We start from the raw sequence: 9219 nt of genomic DNA on the forward strand, positions 1-9219 counted from the left end.
GAATTGGTTAGCAGACAAAAACATTAACGTTTTGCAGTGGCCCAGCCAGAGTTCTGACTTAAATCCAATTGAGAATCTGTGGAGGGAGCTAAAGATCAGGGTGATGGCAAGGAGACCCTCCAACCTGAAAGAGTTGGAGCTCATCACTAAAGATGAATGGGCAAAAATACCAGTGGAGACATGCAAAAAGCTGGTCAGCAATTATAGGAAGCGTTTGATTGCTGTAAAAGCCAAAAAAGGCTTTTCTATTGATTATTGAGAAGGGTATGAATAATTTTGGACATGCCACTTTTTGTTCAAATGTAAATAAAAGATGAGTAATATTTTTTTCCACAATGATTCCTCTTGTACATCGTCTTATTATCTTCTGGGAGACATCTGTGTCATTTCTATTTAAAAAAAATTGCTGGTTGAATAAAAGTAACTTTTAACAGAATTTGCCAGGGTTATGAATAATTTTGGGCTTGACTGTATGTAATGTCTACTTGATACTTTCTCATTTAACACAATAATGGCTTTAAATCTTTTGTGGGTAATTTCACAGGCAGATTTATTTTGCGATTAATTAGATTAATCGACACATCATGTAATTAATGAGATTACAATTTTGAACCGACTGACAGCCCTACTAAAAACGCATTTAGAATAGATAAACAAAAGATAAATATGATCACAATACAACTGCTTTCTCTTACAGACTGGAAGAAACACGTCCCTCTATTGACAATCTACAGCACACACTTACTCTTCCTGGCAGGAGGAGATGAAGTCACGCAGCAGGAACTGTACCTGCTGAACAACCATGTCACTGTGACTCTGTGCTGCTGGGACACTTTGTTTCAAATCCAGGTTGAACTGGAAAGTATCATTACAGAGTTGTATTTTTCTCAAACACTAGTAGAGTAAAAGTGATGCCTACTGGGATGAGTGTGTCGGTTTAGCACCCCTCTTCTATTGACTGGGGAATACCTTTTTTTGACTGAATGAGTCTATAAGAGCTATTCAAGAGTTTGAAAGTAGTTCACATCAGCGAAACTTGAGAATATTTTATCCAAAGACACGGCTTACGCCATATCTGTCCAGATCTACAGAAAAGGATCTTTCCGTCCATTTCTCTGCACATTTCCTATGTGTCGTCTGAAATGCATGGGCAGTCTGTCAATCACAACTCTCTCAGAGGCTAGTTTCGAGAGCTGAGCTGCGGTGAATTATTCATCTCCACTCGCAGACCTTCAGAAAGATTAATTATGTCTTCAGCTTTCTGTCCATTCTCTCTACACTAATGACAGAAAACTCTAGCTTATGTCATTCTACGGCCAGCTCTGCAGTGAAAATGTAAAGACCGGAGCGGTAGATAATAACAGCTTCATCATTATATGGTGAAGTGATATCAAGTTATTGCATGTGAGATGAAGCTTCCTCCACATCTTGATTATCTCATTTACTGGCGACTGTAATAACATCATATTTGCATGTTATAATATTCTGGATTCAATATAAGCAATGTAAACTTGACAGCATTTGTGACAATGTTGATTACCACCAGTTTGATTACTGTTAAGTAAAACAAAAAACTATGTAAGATTGTTTTCTTTACTAAAATAAAGCTGAATAAAATAAAATATAAATATCAGATTAATCGTTGGCAATGGCAACTGACAGAAATAAAATAAGTACTAAAATTATGAATAAAAGCAAAATAGAAATGAAAAAAGACAAAGTAGTGAAAGTGAATTCTGAAAATTTCAGAATTGCAAGTTTGTATTAAGTAATTCTGACTTTTTTCTCAGAATTGTGAAATATAAAGTCAGACTTGTAAGTTAAGACAGAATTGTGAGGTATAAACAGACAATTCTGACTTTTTTTCTGATTTCAGAACACAATTCATATTACAAAATTCTGAGAAAAAGTCAGAACTGCCTGTATAGACCAATTCTGACTTTATTACTCACAATTGCGAGTTTATATCTTACAATTCTAAGAAAAAAGGTCAGCATAGTGATATAAACTCGCAATTCTGAGAAAAAAGTCATAATTCTGTGATATAAACTCGTAATTACAGAGTTACGAAGAATTGAGATACAGCCAATTCTTTTTTCTCGCAATTGCGAGTTCATATCTCGCAATTCTGACTTTAGAACACACAATTGCAAGTTTATCACACAATTCTAAGAAAAAAAGTCCGAATTGTGGGATATAAACTCGCAATTACGAGAAAAAAATCAGAATTGCCTGTTGATTTCTAGCAGCAATTCTGACGTTATTCTTCGCAATTGCATGTTTATATCTCACTTTTTTGTCAGAATTGTGAGATATAACGTCATAATTGTAAGTTAAGTCAGAATTGTGAGATATAAACAGGCAACTCTGACTTTTTTCTTGCAATTCTGACTTCAGAACACACAATTGCGAGTTTATATCTTACAATTCTAATAAAAAAGGTCAGCATAGTGATATAAACTTGCAATTCTGAGAAAAAAGTCAAAATTCCGTGATTTTTCTCAGAATTGTGAGATATAAAGTAAGAATTGTAAGTTAAGTCAGAATTGTGAGATATAAACAGGCAATTCTGACTTCAGAACAATTTCAAGTTTGTATTTCACAATTCTAAGAAAAAAGGTTGCAATTGCAAGTTATAATGTCAGAATTGCGAGACATAAACAGGCAATTCTGACTTTTTCTCTCAGTTGCGAGTTTATATCATGCAATTCTAACTTTAGAACACACAATTGCGAGTTTATGTCACACAATTCTAAAAAAGTCAGGATTGTGAGATATAAACTCGCAATTGTGAGAAAAATTTAGAATTTCAAGATATAAATAAAATTCTGAGAAATTACATAAACAGGCAATTCTGACTTTTTTCTTGCAGTTGTGAGTTTATATCATGCAATTCTAACTGTAGAACACACAACTGCCAGTTTATATCACACAATTCTAAAAAAAGTCAGAATTGTGAGATATAAACTCACAATTGTGAGAAAAATTTAGAATTTCAAGATATAAATAAAATTCAGAGAAATGACATATACAGGGAATTCTGACTTTTTTCTCGCAATTGCAAGTTTATATCTCACCATTCTAAAAAAGTCAGAATTGTGATATAAACTTGAAATGTTGAGAAAAATGGAAGTGGAACAATTGCAAGTTATAAAGTCAGAATTGCCTGATATAAACGGGCAATTCTGACTTTTTTTCTCAAAATCGCGGGTTTATATTACGCAGTTCTGAGAAAAAATAGGTCAAAATTACAAGATACAAATGAAATTCTGAGACAAAAAGTCAGAATTGCCTGTTCATATTTAGCAATTCTGACTTTATTGCTCGCAACTGTGAGTTTACATTTCACACTTCTGAGAAAAAAAGTCAAAGTCATACATAATACTGAAGACATAAAGTCTGAATTGCGATATTTAAACAGTCAATTCAGATTTTTTTTCTCACAATTGTGTATCATGCAATTCTGATTTTACAACTCGCAATTGCAAGTTTATATTATGTAACTCTGAAAAAAAGTCTTTTTGAAATTCTAAGGAAAAAGTCAAAATTGTTGTTTATATCACGCAATTCTTTTATTATTTTTTATTATTCGCAATTGCGAGTTTATATCTCACAATTCTGAGGAAAAGAACTGTGATATAAACTTAAGCCACAGCCAATTATCACAGCCAATTCTGACTTTTTTCCTCACAATTGCAAGTTTATAACTCACAATTCTGACTTTATAATACACAACTGAGTTTATATAATGCATTTCTAAAAAAAAGGCAGAATTGCAAGTTTGTATCATGCAATTCTGACAAAAAAGTCAGAATTGTTAGATATAAATCTGCAATTAGCTTTTATTTTTTAGTGGTGGAAATGGTCTTCCTTGAATAAATACTATGTAAATAATACTAAAATAACCACAAAAACAAAGAAATCAAAGTTTGAGAAAAGCTAACTTGCTTATGAAATTGAATCGTGAAAGCAGAAAGCAGAAACGTGAAATTTTTAATTACATAACAGTACTTATGTTATACTTCTGTTAAAACCTGTTTATTATTTGAGCTCTACAGCTGGCAAATCATTTTAGTTGTCATGGTGACAAACTTCTACAAGATAGACATAACTGTACACAAAAACTTTTTTTTTTTTTCCACAATATAATCATCTTAAACACATTGTTTACAAATCGTGGCTACATTATTGAAGCAGAGAGGATTTTAAAGTTCACAAATTGGCCTCATTTACTTTCATTGTAAGTGCCTCATTGTAAACAAGGTCTTTGCTTTTTTCCACGAAAAGTGAAAATCAATTTTTGTGGTAATCAACATTAAGCCACAAATGTACTTGATTGAGCCTAATTTGTACTGAAACGGTAATTTTCCATTAAAATGCTTTATACTGTCTTGCTTTTTAAACAGAGAGCTTGTGTGTACGTGACTAGGGATTTTGGTTTGGTGCTAGAAACATGGTTAACTTGATTGTACAGTACACTTGACTGGAGCACCTGGGGAAATGAAAACACTGCAGTTGGACAGCCAGCACGGCAGATGGTGCCTGGCCTCATCTCGTGACTGATTCGTGACATCAGTGGGATCACCACACAGGCAAACGGTCTCTCCTCTACCTCCTGATGGGAGGAAGCAGGTAGGAAGTGCTGATGCTTGCAAGTGAAATTCACACTTCAGGGATCCAAAGAGTAGAACTGAGGGATCAAAGCAGCAAGAAAATTATGTGATTACCATATGCATCTGTTCATGAGGCTTCATCAATGTGCCAGTTGACAGACAGATAGCGGCCTTTTGACTCTCTCACACCCAACTTATGCTCCGATGGCTCATAAAAGTTTACAAGCGCAGTAGTGGAATAATGTGGTTTATGGTCTCTGCTCTATTAAGCATTACGCTTAATGTGAAAAAACAGAGTGAGACCCAGAATATTGAGTTCCTGAAGAAAATGCACTGTAGGAATCCCACGGGATGGCAGGGCCAATGTGGTGCACCACCTACAGAAACTCCTACTGTGTTAGTAGAAGGAGGGGTAGAGTAGATGGAGAGAAAGAGAGAGAGTGCTATGGAGGAAGCAGCACCGGATAGCTGGCAGAGAGACAGTGCACCAAAGTGCTTGATGAAAACCCCCTCCCCTTTCTGACAATCACCATTTCAGGGTATCCCAGCTGCGTCACTGCAGCCACCTCATGAATACATGTAGTATGTCATCTCAACAACCATGCGCTATCCCTAGAATTACCTCTCACACTCCATGACTTTCAATGAACACTCAAAACATGCAACGCTGAATCTATCACTGCTACAAAATATGCGAAATTGAAAATGTACTGCAGTCAGTGTTGTATGGGTTACTTCTGAAATGCAATGACTAAAACCATTATCAAAAACAACATTTTATATTACACTTCAGATAATATATTCGAAACACTTTTTCCTTTAGTGTCACAAACAAGAATAATTTTGCACTATTTCGACAGAAATATACATAGAAAGCAAGGAGCAACATCTATCATTAAACTATACCTTCATCAACCTATTCTTATCTCACTTATTGCAAGTTCTAATAAAAACTCAATTATTTCAATAAAAATTGGTCAACTAGTTTCACTAGAAAAACAGATAGTGTTTACTAGATACCGTTTAAGACGGGGGCTGCTAGTCTAAGATGATTTTCATTAGCTGGTAAACAAACTTGGACCACTAACAAAACAGGTACTAGTTGGTCATCACATTTATGGTGGTCAAGTTAGTTTATTCAACATGGTTGCTGGTCATCTAGATAATAAGCTAAAAATAGAACTAGTTAGGTTAGTAAATCAGTAAAGTCCATTGGTCCCACTGGAGAATCAATCTTTAGATGGTAGCTTTATTTTGGAACATGGTAGAGCTTGGTTTCTACCCGGTCTAAGATGGTCATTAGCTAATTGAATTCAACTGGTTGTTAGCTGGTAAACACACCAGCTACCAACTGGTCATACCAGTTTTGAATGGTCAAGTTAATGACCAGAATAAACTAGCTAATGATCATCTTAGAACTAGTTAGAGTAGTAAACTAGTGAAGTTTACTAGTCTTACTGGAAAATCAATCATAAGATGGCAATCTAAGATGGTCATTAGCTGGTAAACAAACTTGGGCCACTAGTTGGTCATCACATTTATGGTAGTCAAGCTAGTTTATGCAACACGGTGGCTGGTCATCCAGCTAATAAGCTAATAATAGAACTAGTTAGACTAGTAAATTAGTAAACTCCGCCGGAGAATCAATCTTTGGATGGTAGCTGGTTTCTACCCGGTCTAAGATGGTCGTTAGCTGGTAGGTCCTCCAACTAATTGCATTCAACTGGTCATTAGCTGGTAAAAACATCAGCTGCTGACTGGTCACACCTGTTTAAGATGGTCAAGCTGTTTTTTAGAACATAGTGACTGGTCAACAAACTAATGACCAGAATGGACTAGCTAATGACATATCTAGGGAACTAGTTAGAGTAGTAAACTAGTCAAGAAAAATGAATCTTAAGATGGAAGCTGATTTCTAGCTGGTCTAGGATGGTCATTAGTTGGTGAACAAACTTGGACCACTAACAAACCAGCTACTAGTTAATCATCACATTTGTGGTGATCAAGCTAGTTTATGCAACATGGTGGCTGGTCATCCAGCTAATAAGCTAGTGATAGAACTAGTTCGACTAGTAAATAAGTGAAGTTCATTAGCTCAGATGGAAAATCAATCTTTAGATGGTAGCTTTACTTTGGAACATGGCAGCTGGTTTCTACCCAGTCTAAGATGGTCATTAGTTGGTAAGCCATCTAACTAATTGAATTCAAATGGTCATTAGTTGGTTTAACACACCAGCTACCGACTGGTCACACTAGTTTTAGATGGTCAAGTTAATGACTAGAATGGACTAGCTAATGACCATCTTATACCAGCTACAACAGAACCAGTGAATTATAGGGTTAGAGTAGTAAACTAGTCAAGTTTACTAACCTTACTATAAAATCAATCTAAAGATGGCAGCTGATTTCTAGCCAGTCTAACATGGTCATTAGCTGGTAAACAAACTTGGACAACAAACAAACCAGCTACTAGTTGGTCATTATATTTATGGTGGTCAAGCTAGTTTATGCAACATGGTGGCTTGTCATCCAGCAAATAAGCTAAAAATGGAACAATTCAGATTAGTAAACAAGTAAAGTTCAATAGCCCCCCTGGAGAATCAATTCTTAGTAGCTTAGACTACCAGGTTTCTACCCGGTCTAAGATGGTCATTAGCTAGTAAGTTACCTAACTAATTGAATTCAAATGGTTATTAGTTGGTAAATACACCAGCTACTGACTGTTAAGTTTAAGATGGTCAAGCTGGTTTATAGAACACAGTGACTGGTCAACAAGCTAATGACCAGAATGTACTAGCTAATGACCATATTAGACCAGCAACAACAGAGCTAGTGAATTATTTATAGTAGTAAACTAGTCAAGTTTACTAGCCCTACAGGAAAATGAATCTTAAAAAGGTAGCCATTTTCTAGTCAGTCTAAGATGGTTATTAGCTGGTAAGCCACCTAACTTACTGAATTAAAATAGCCTTTAGCTAAAGAACGCACCAACTACCAACTGGTCGCACCAGTTTAAGATCGTCAAGAAGGTTTTTAGAATATGCTGGTCAACAAGCTATTGACCATCTTGGACCAGCTAAAACAGTGAATTAGTGAATTAGTTAGACTAACTAACTAGTCAAATTTTCTACTAGCCTACTACTAGAAGGTAAACACACCAGCTACCAACTGGTCACACAAGTTTAAGATGGTCAAGCTGGTTTGTAAAACATGGTGAATGGTCAACAAGTCAATAACCAAAGTGGATTAGCAAATGACTATTTTAGACCAGCTACAACAGAATGAGTGAACTAGTCAGAGTAGCAAACTAAAATTTAATGGAAAACTAATCTTAAGAAGGTAGATAGTTTTCAGCCAGTCTAAGATGGTCATTAGCTTATGATCAGATTGGACCAATTTAGACAAACCAGAACAAACTTAATGAACTCAACAGACTAGTAAAATCAAGTTTACTAGCTCTCCTCTAACTAAATCAAATCAAACTTAAGATGGCAGCTAGTTTAGTTGGATTTACATTCTGGTAAAGCAATTTGAATAAGCAGCAAACCAGCTACAAATTGGTCAGTTTAAGGTAGTCATGCTGTTTTTAGAATATTGTATCTAGTCAACCACATGACCAGCTAAAAATCATCTTAGACTAGCTATATAATACAGGTATCATTTCCTAAAACATCTACCATTTGGGTTTAATAATGGGGAGGTAACTACCAATAGTTTATTGTACTATATGTATAACTTGGAGGTATGTTTCTTGGAAAACACAAATTGCTTTGCACAGTGATATATTGGGTCTCCCTTAGAGATATTAATAAATAATTTAACAAACTAATTTATTGTTGCCTGATAAATTAGTAATCAAAACCGTTGTCAGTGTGCAACTTAGTAATAAAAAATATATTTTAAAATATAATGCAGACCTACAAATGCCTGATCTGATTAGGTCAACCAGATCACATTAATACCCAAAACTGACGGCACTACACCATAAGGTTCCACCGTTCAAACCCAAACATGTCATCAGATGATTGTTGCATTAACTGTTCTGGGTTAAAGCACGTTAGTAAGGTTCCCGTTAAGGACCGAGGGACTGCCCACTCCTGTCAGCCTGGTGGTCAAACTTATCTTAATAAGAAACGCAAGGCGTGGGGACAACTAATTAACGACACTCGACGGAAAGTGATTTCCTTTCCTGTTCAAGAACAATTGGGCTCTACTTTGCCCGAATGCACCGAAGAGATGCAGCAGGCTTCCAGTTCCCACACTAGCTTTGAATACAAGACAATTTGTGTCCGCAACCACCACGAATCTCCATCTAACAAAAGCGGAATGTTATTTTTTGCGCCTCTGCACGCGTCCCGTCAGGTGGCAAGATTTAAGACGACCAACATAAATCACCGCGCTCGTTCAGATAATTACAGTCTCGCATACTAAAACGTGTCAAATTCGATCGGATGTCAAACATCGCTCGTTTAATAGAGCAGCACGGCCTCGCCGCCTGTGAAATAATCCAATACCTGAGCACAACTCCAGTCCCACGGTGGCGCCTCTCTCTCTCCGGTCCTACCGGGATCCAGCGACGTTCTTGCGGTCCCGTGCAACTGAGGCT

Source organism: Garra rufa, chromosome 19, assembly GCF_049309525.1.
Source record: "Garra rufa chromosome 19, GarRuf1.0, whole genome shotgun sequence".
In the NCBI taxonomy this organism is placed as follows: domain Eukaryota; kingdom Metazoa; phylum Chordata; class Actinopteri; order Cypriniformes; family Cyprinidae; genus Garra; species Garra rufa.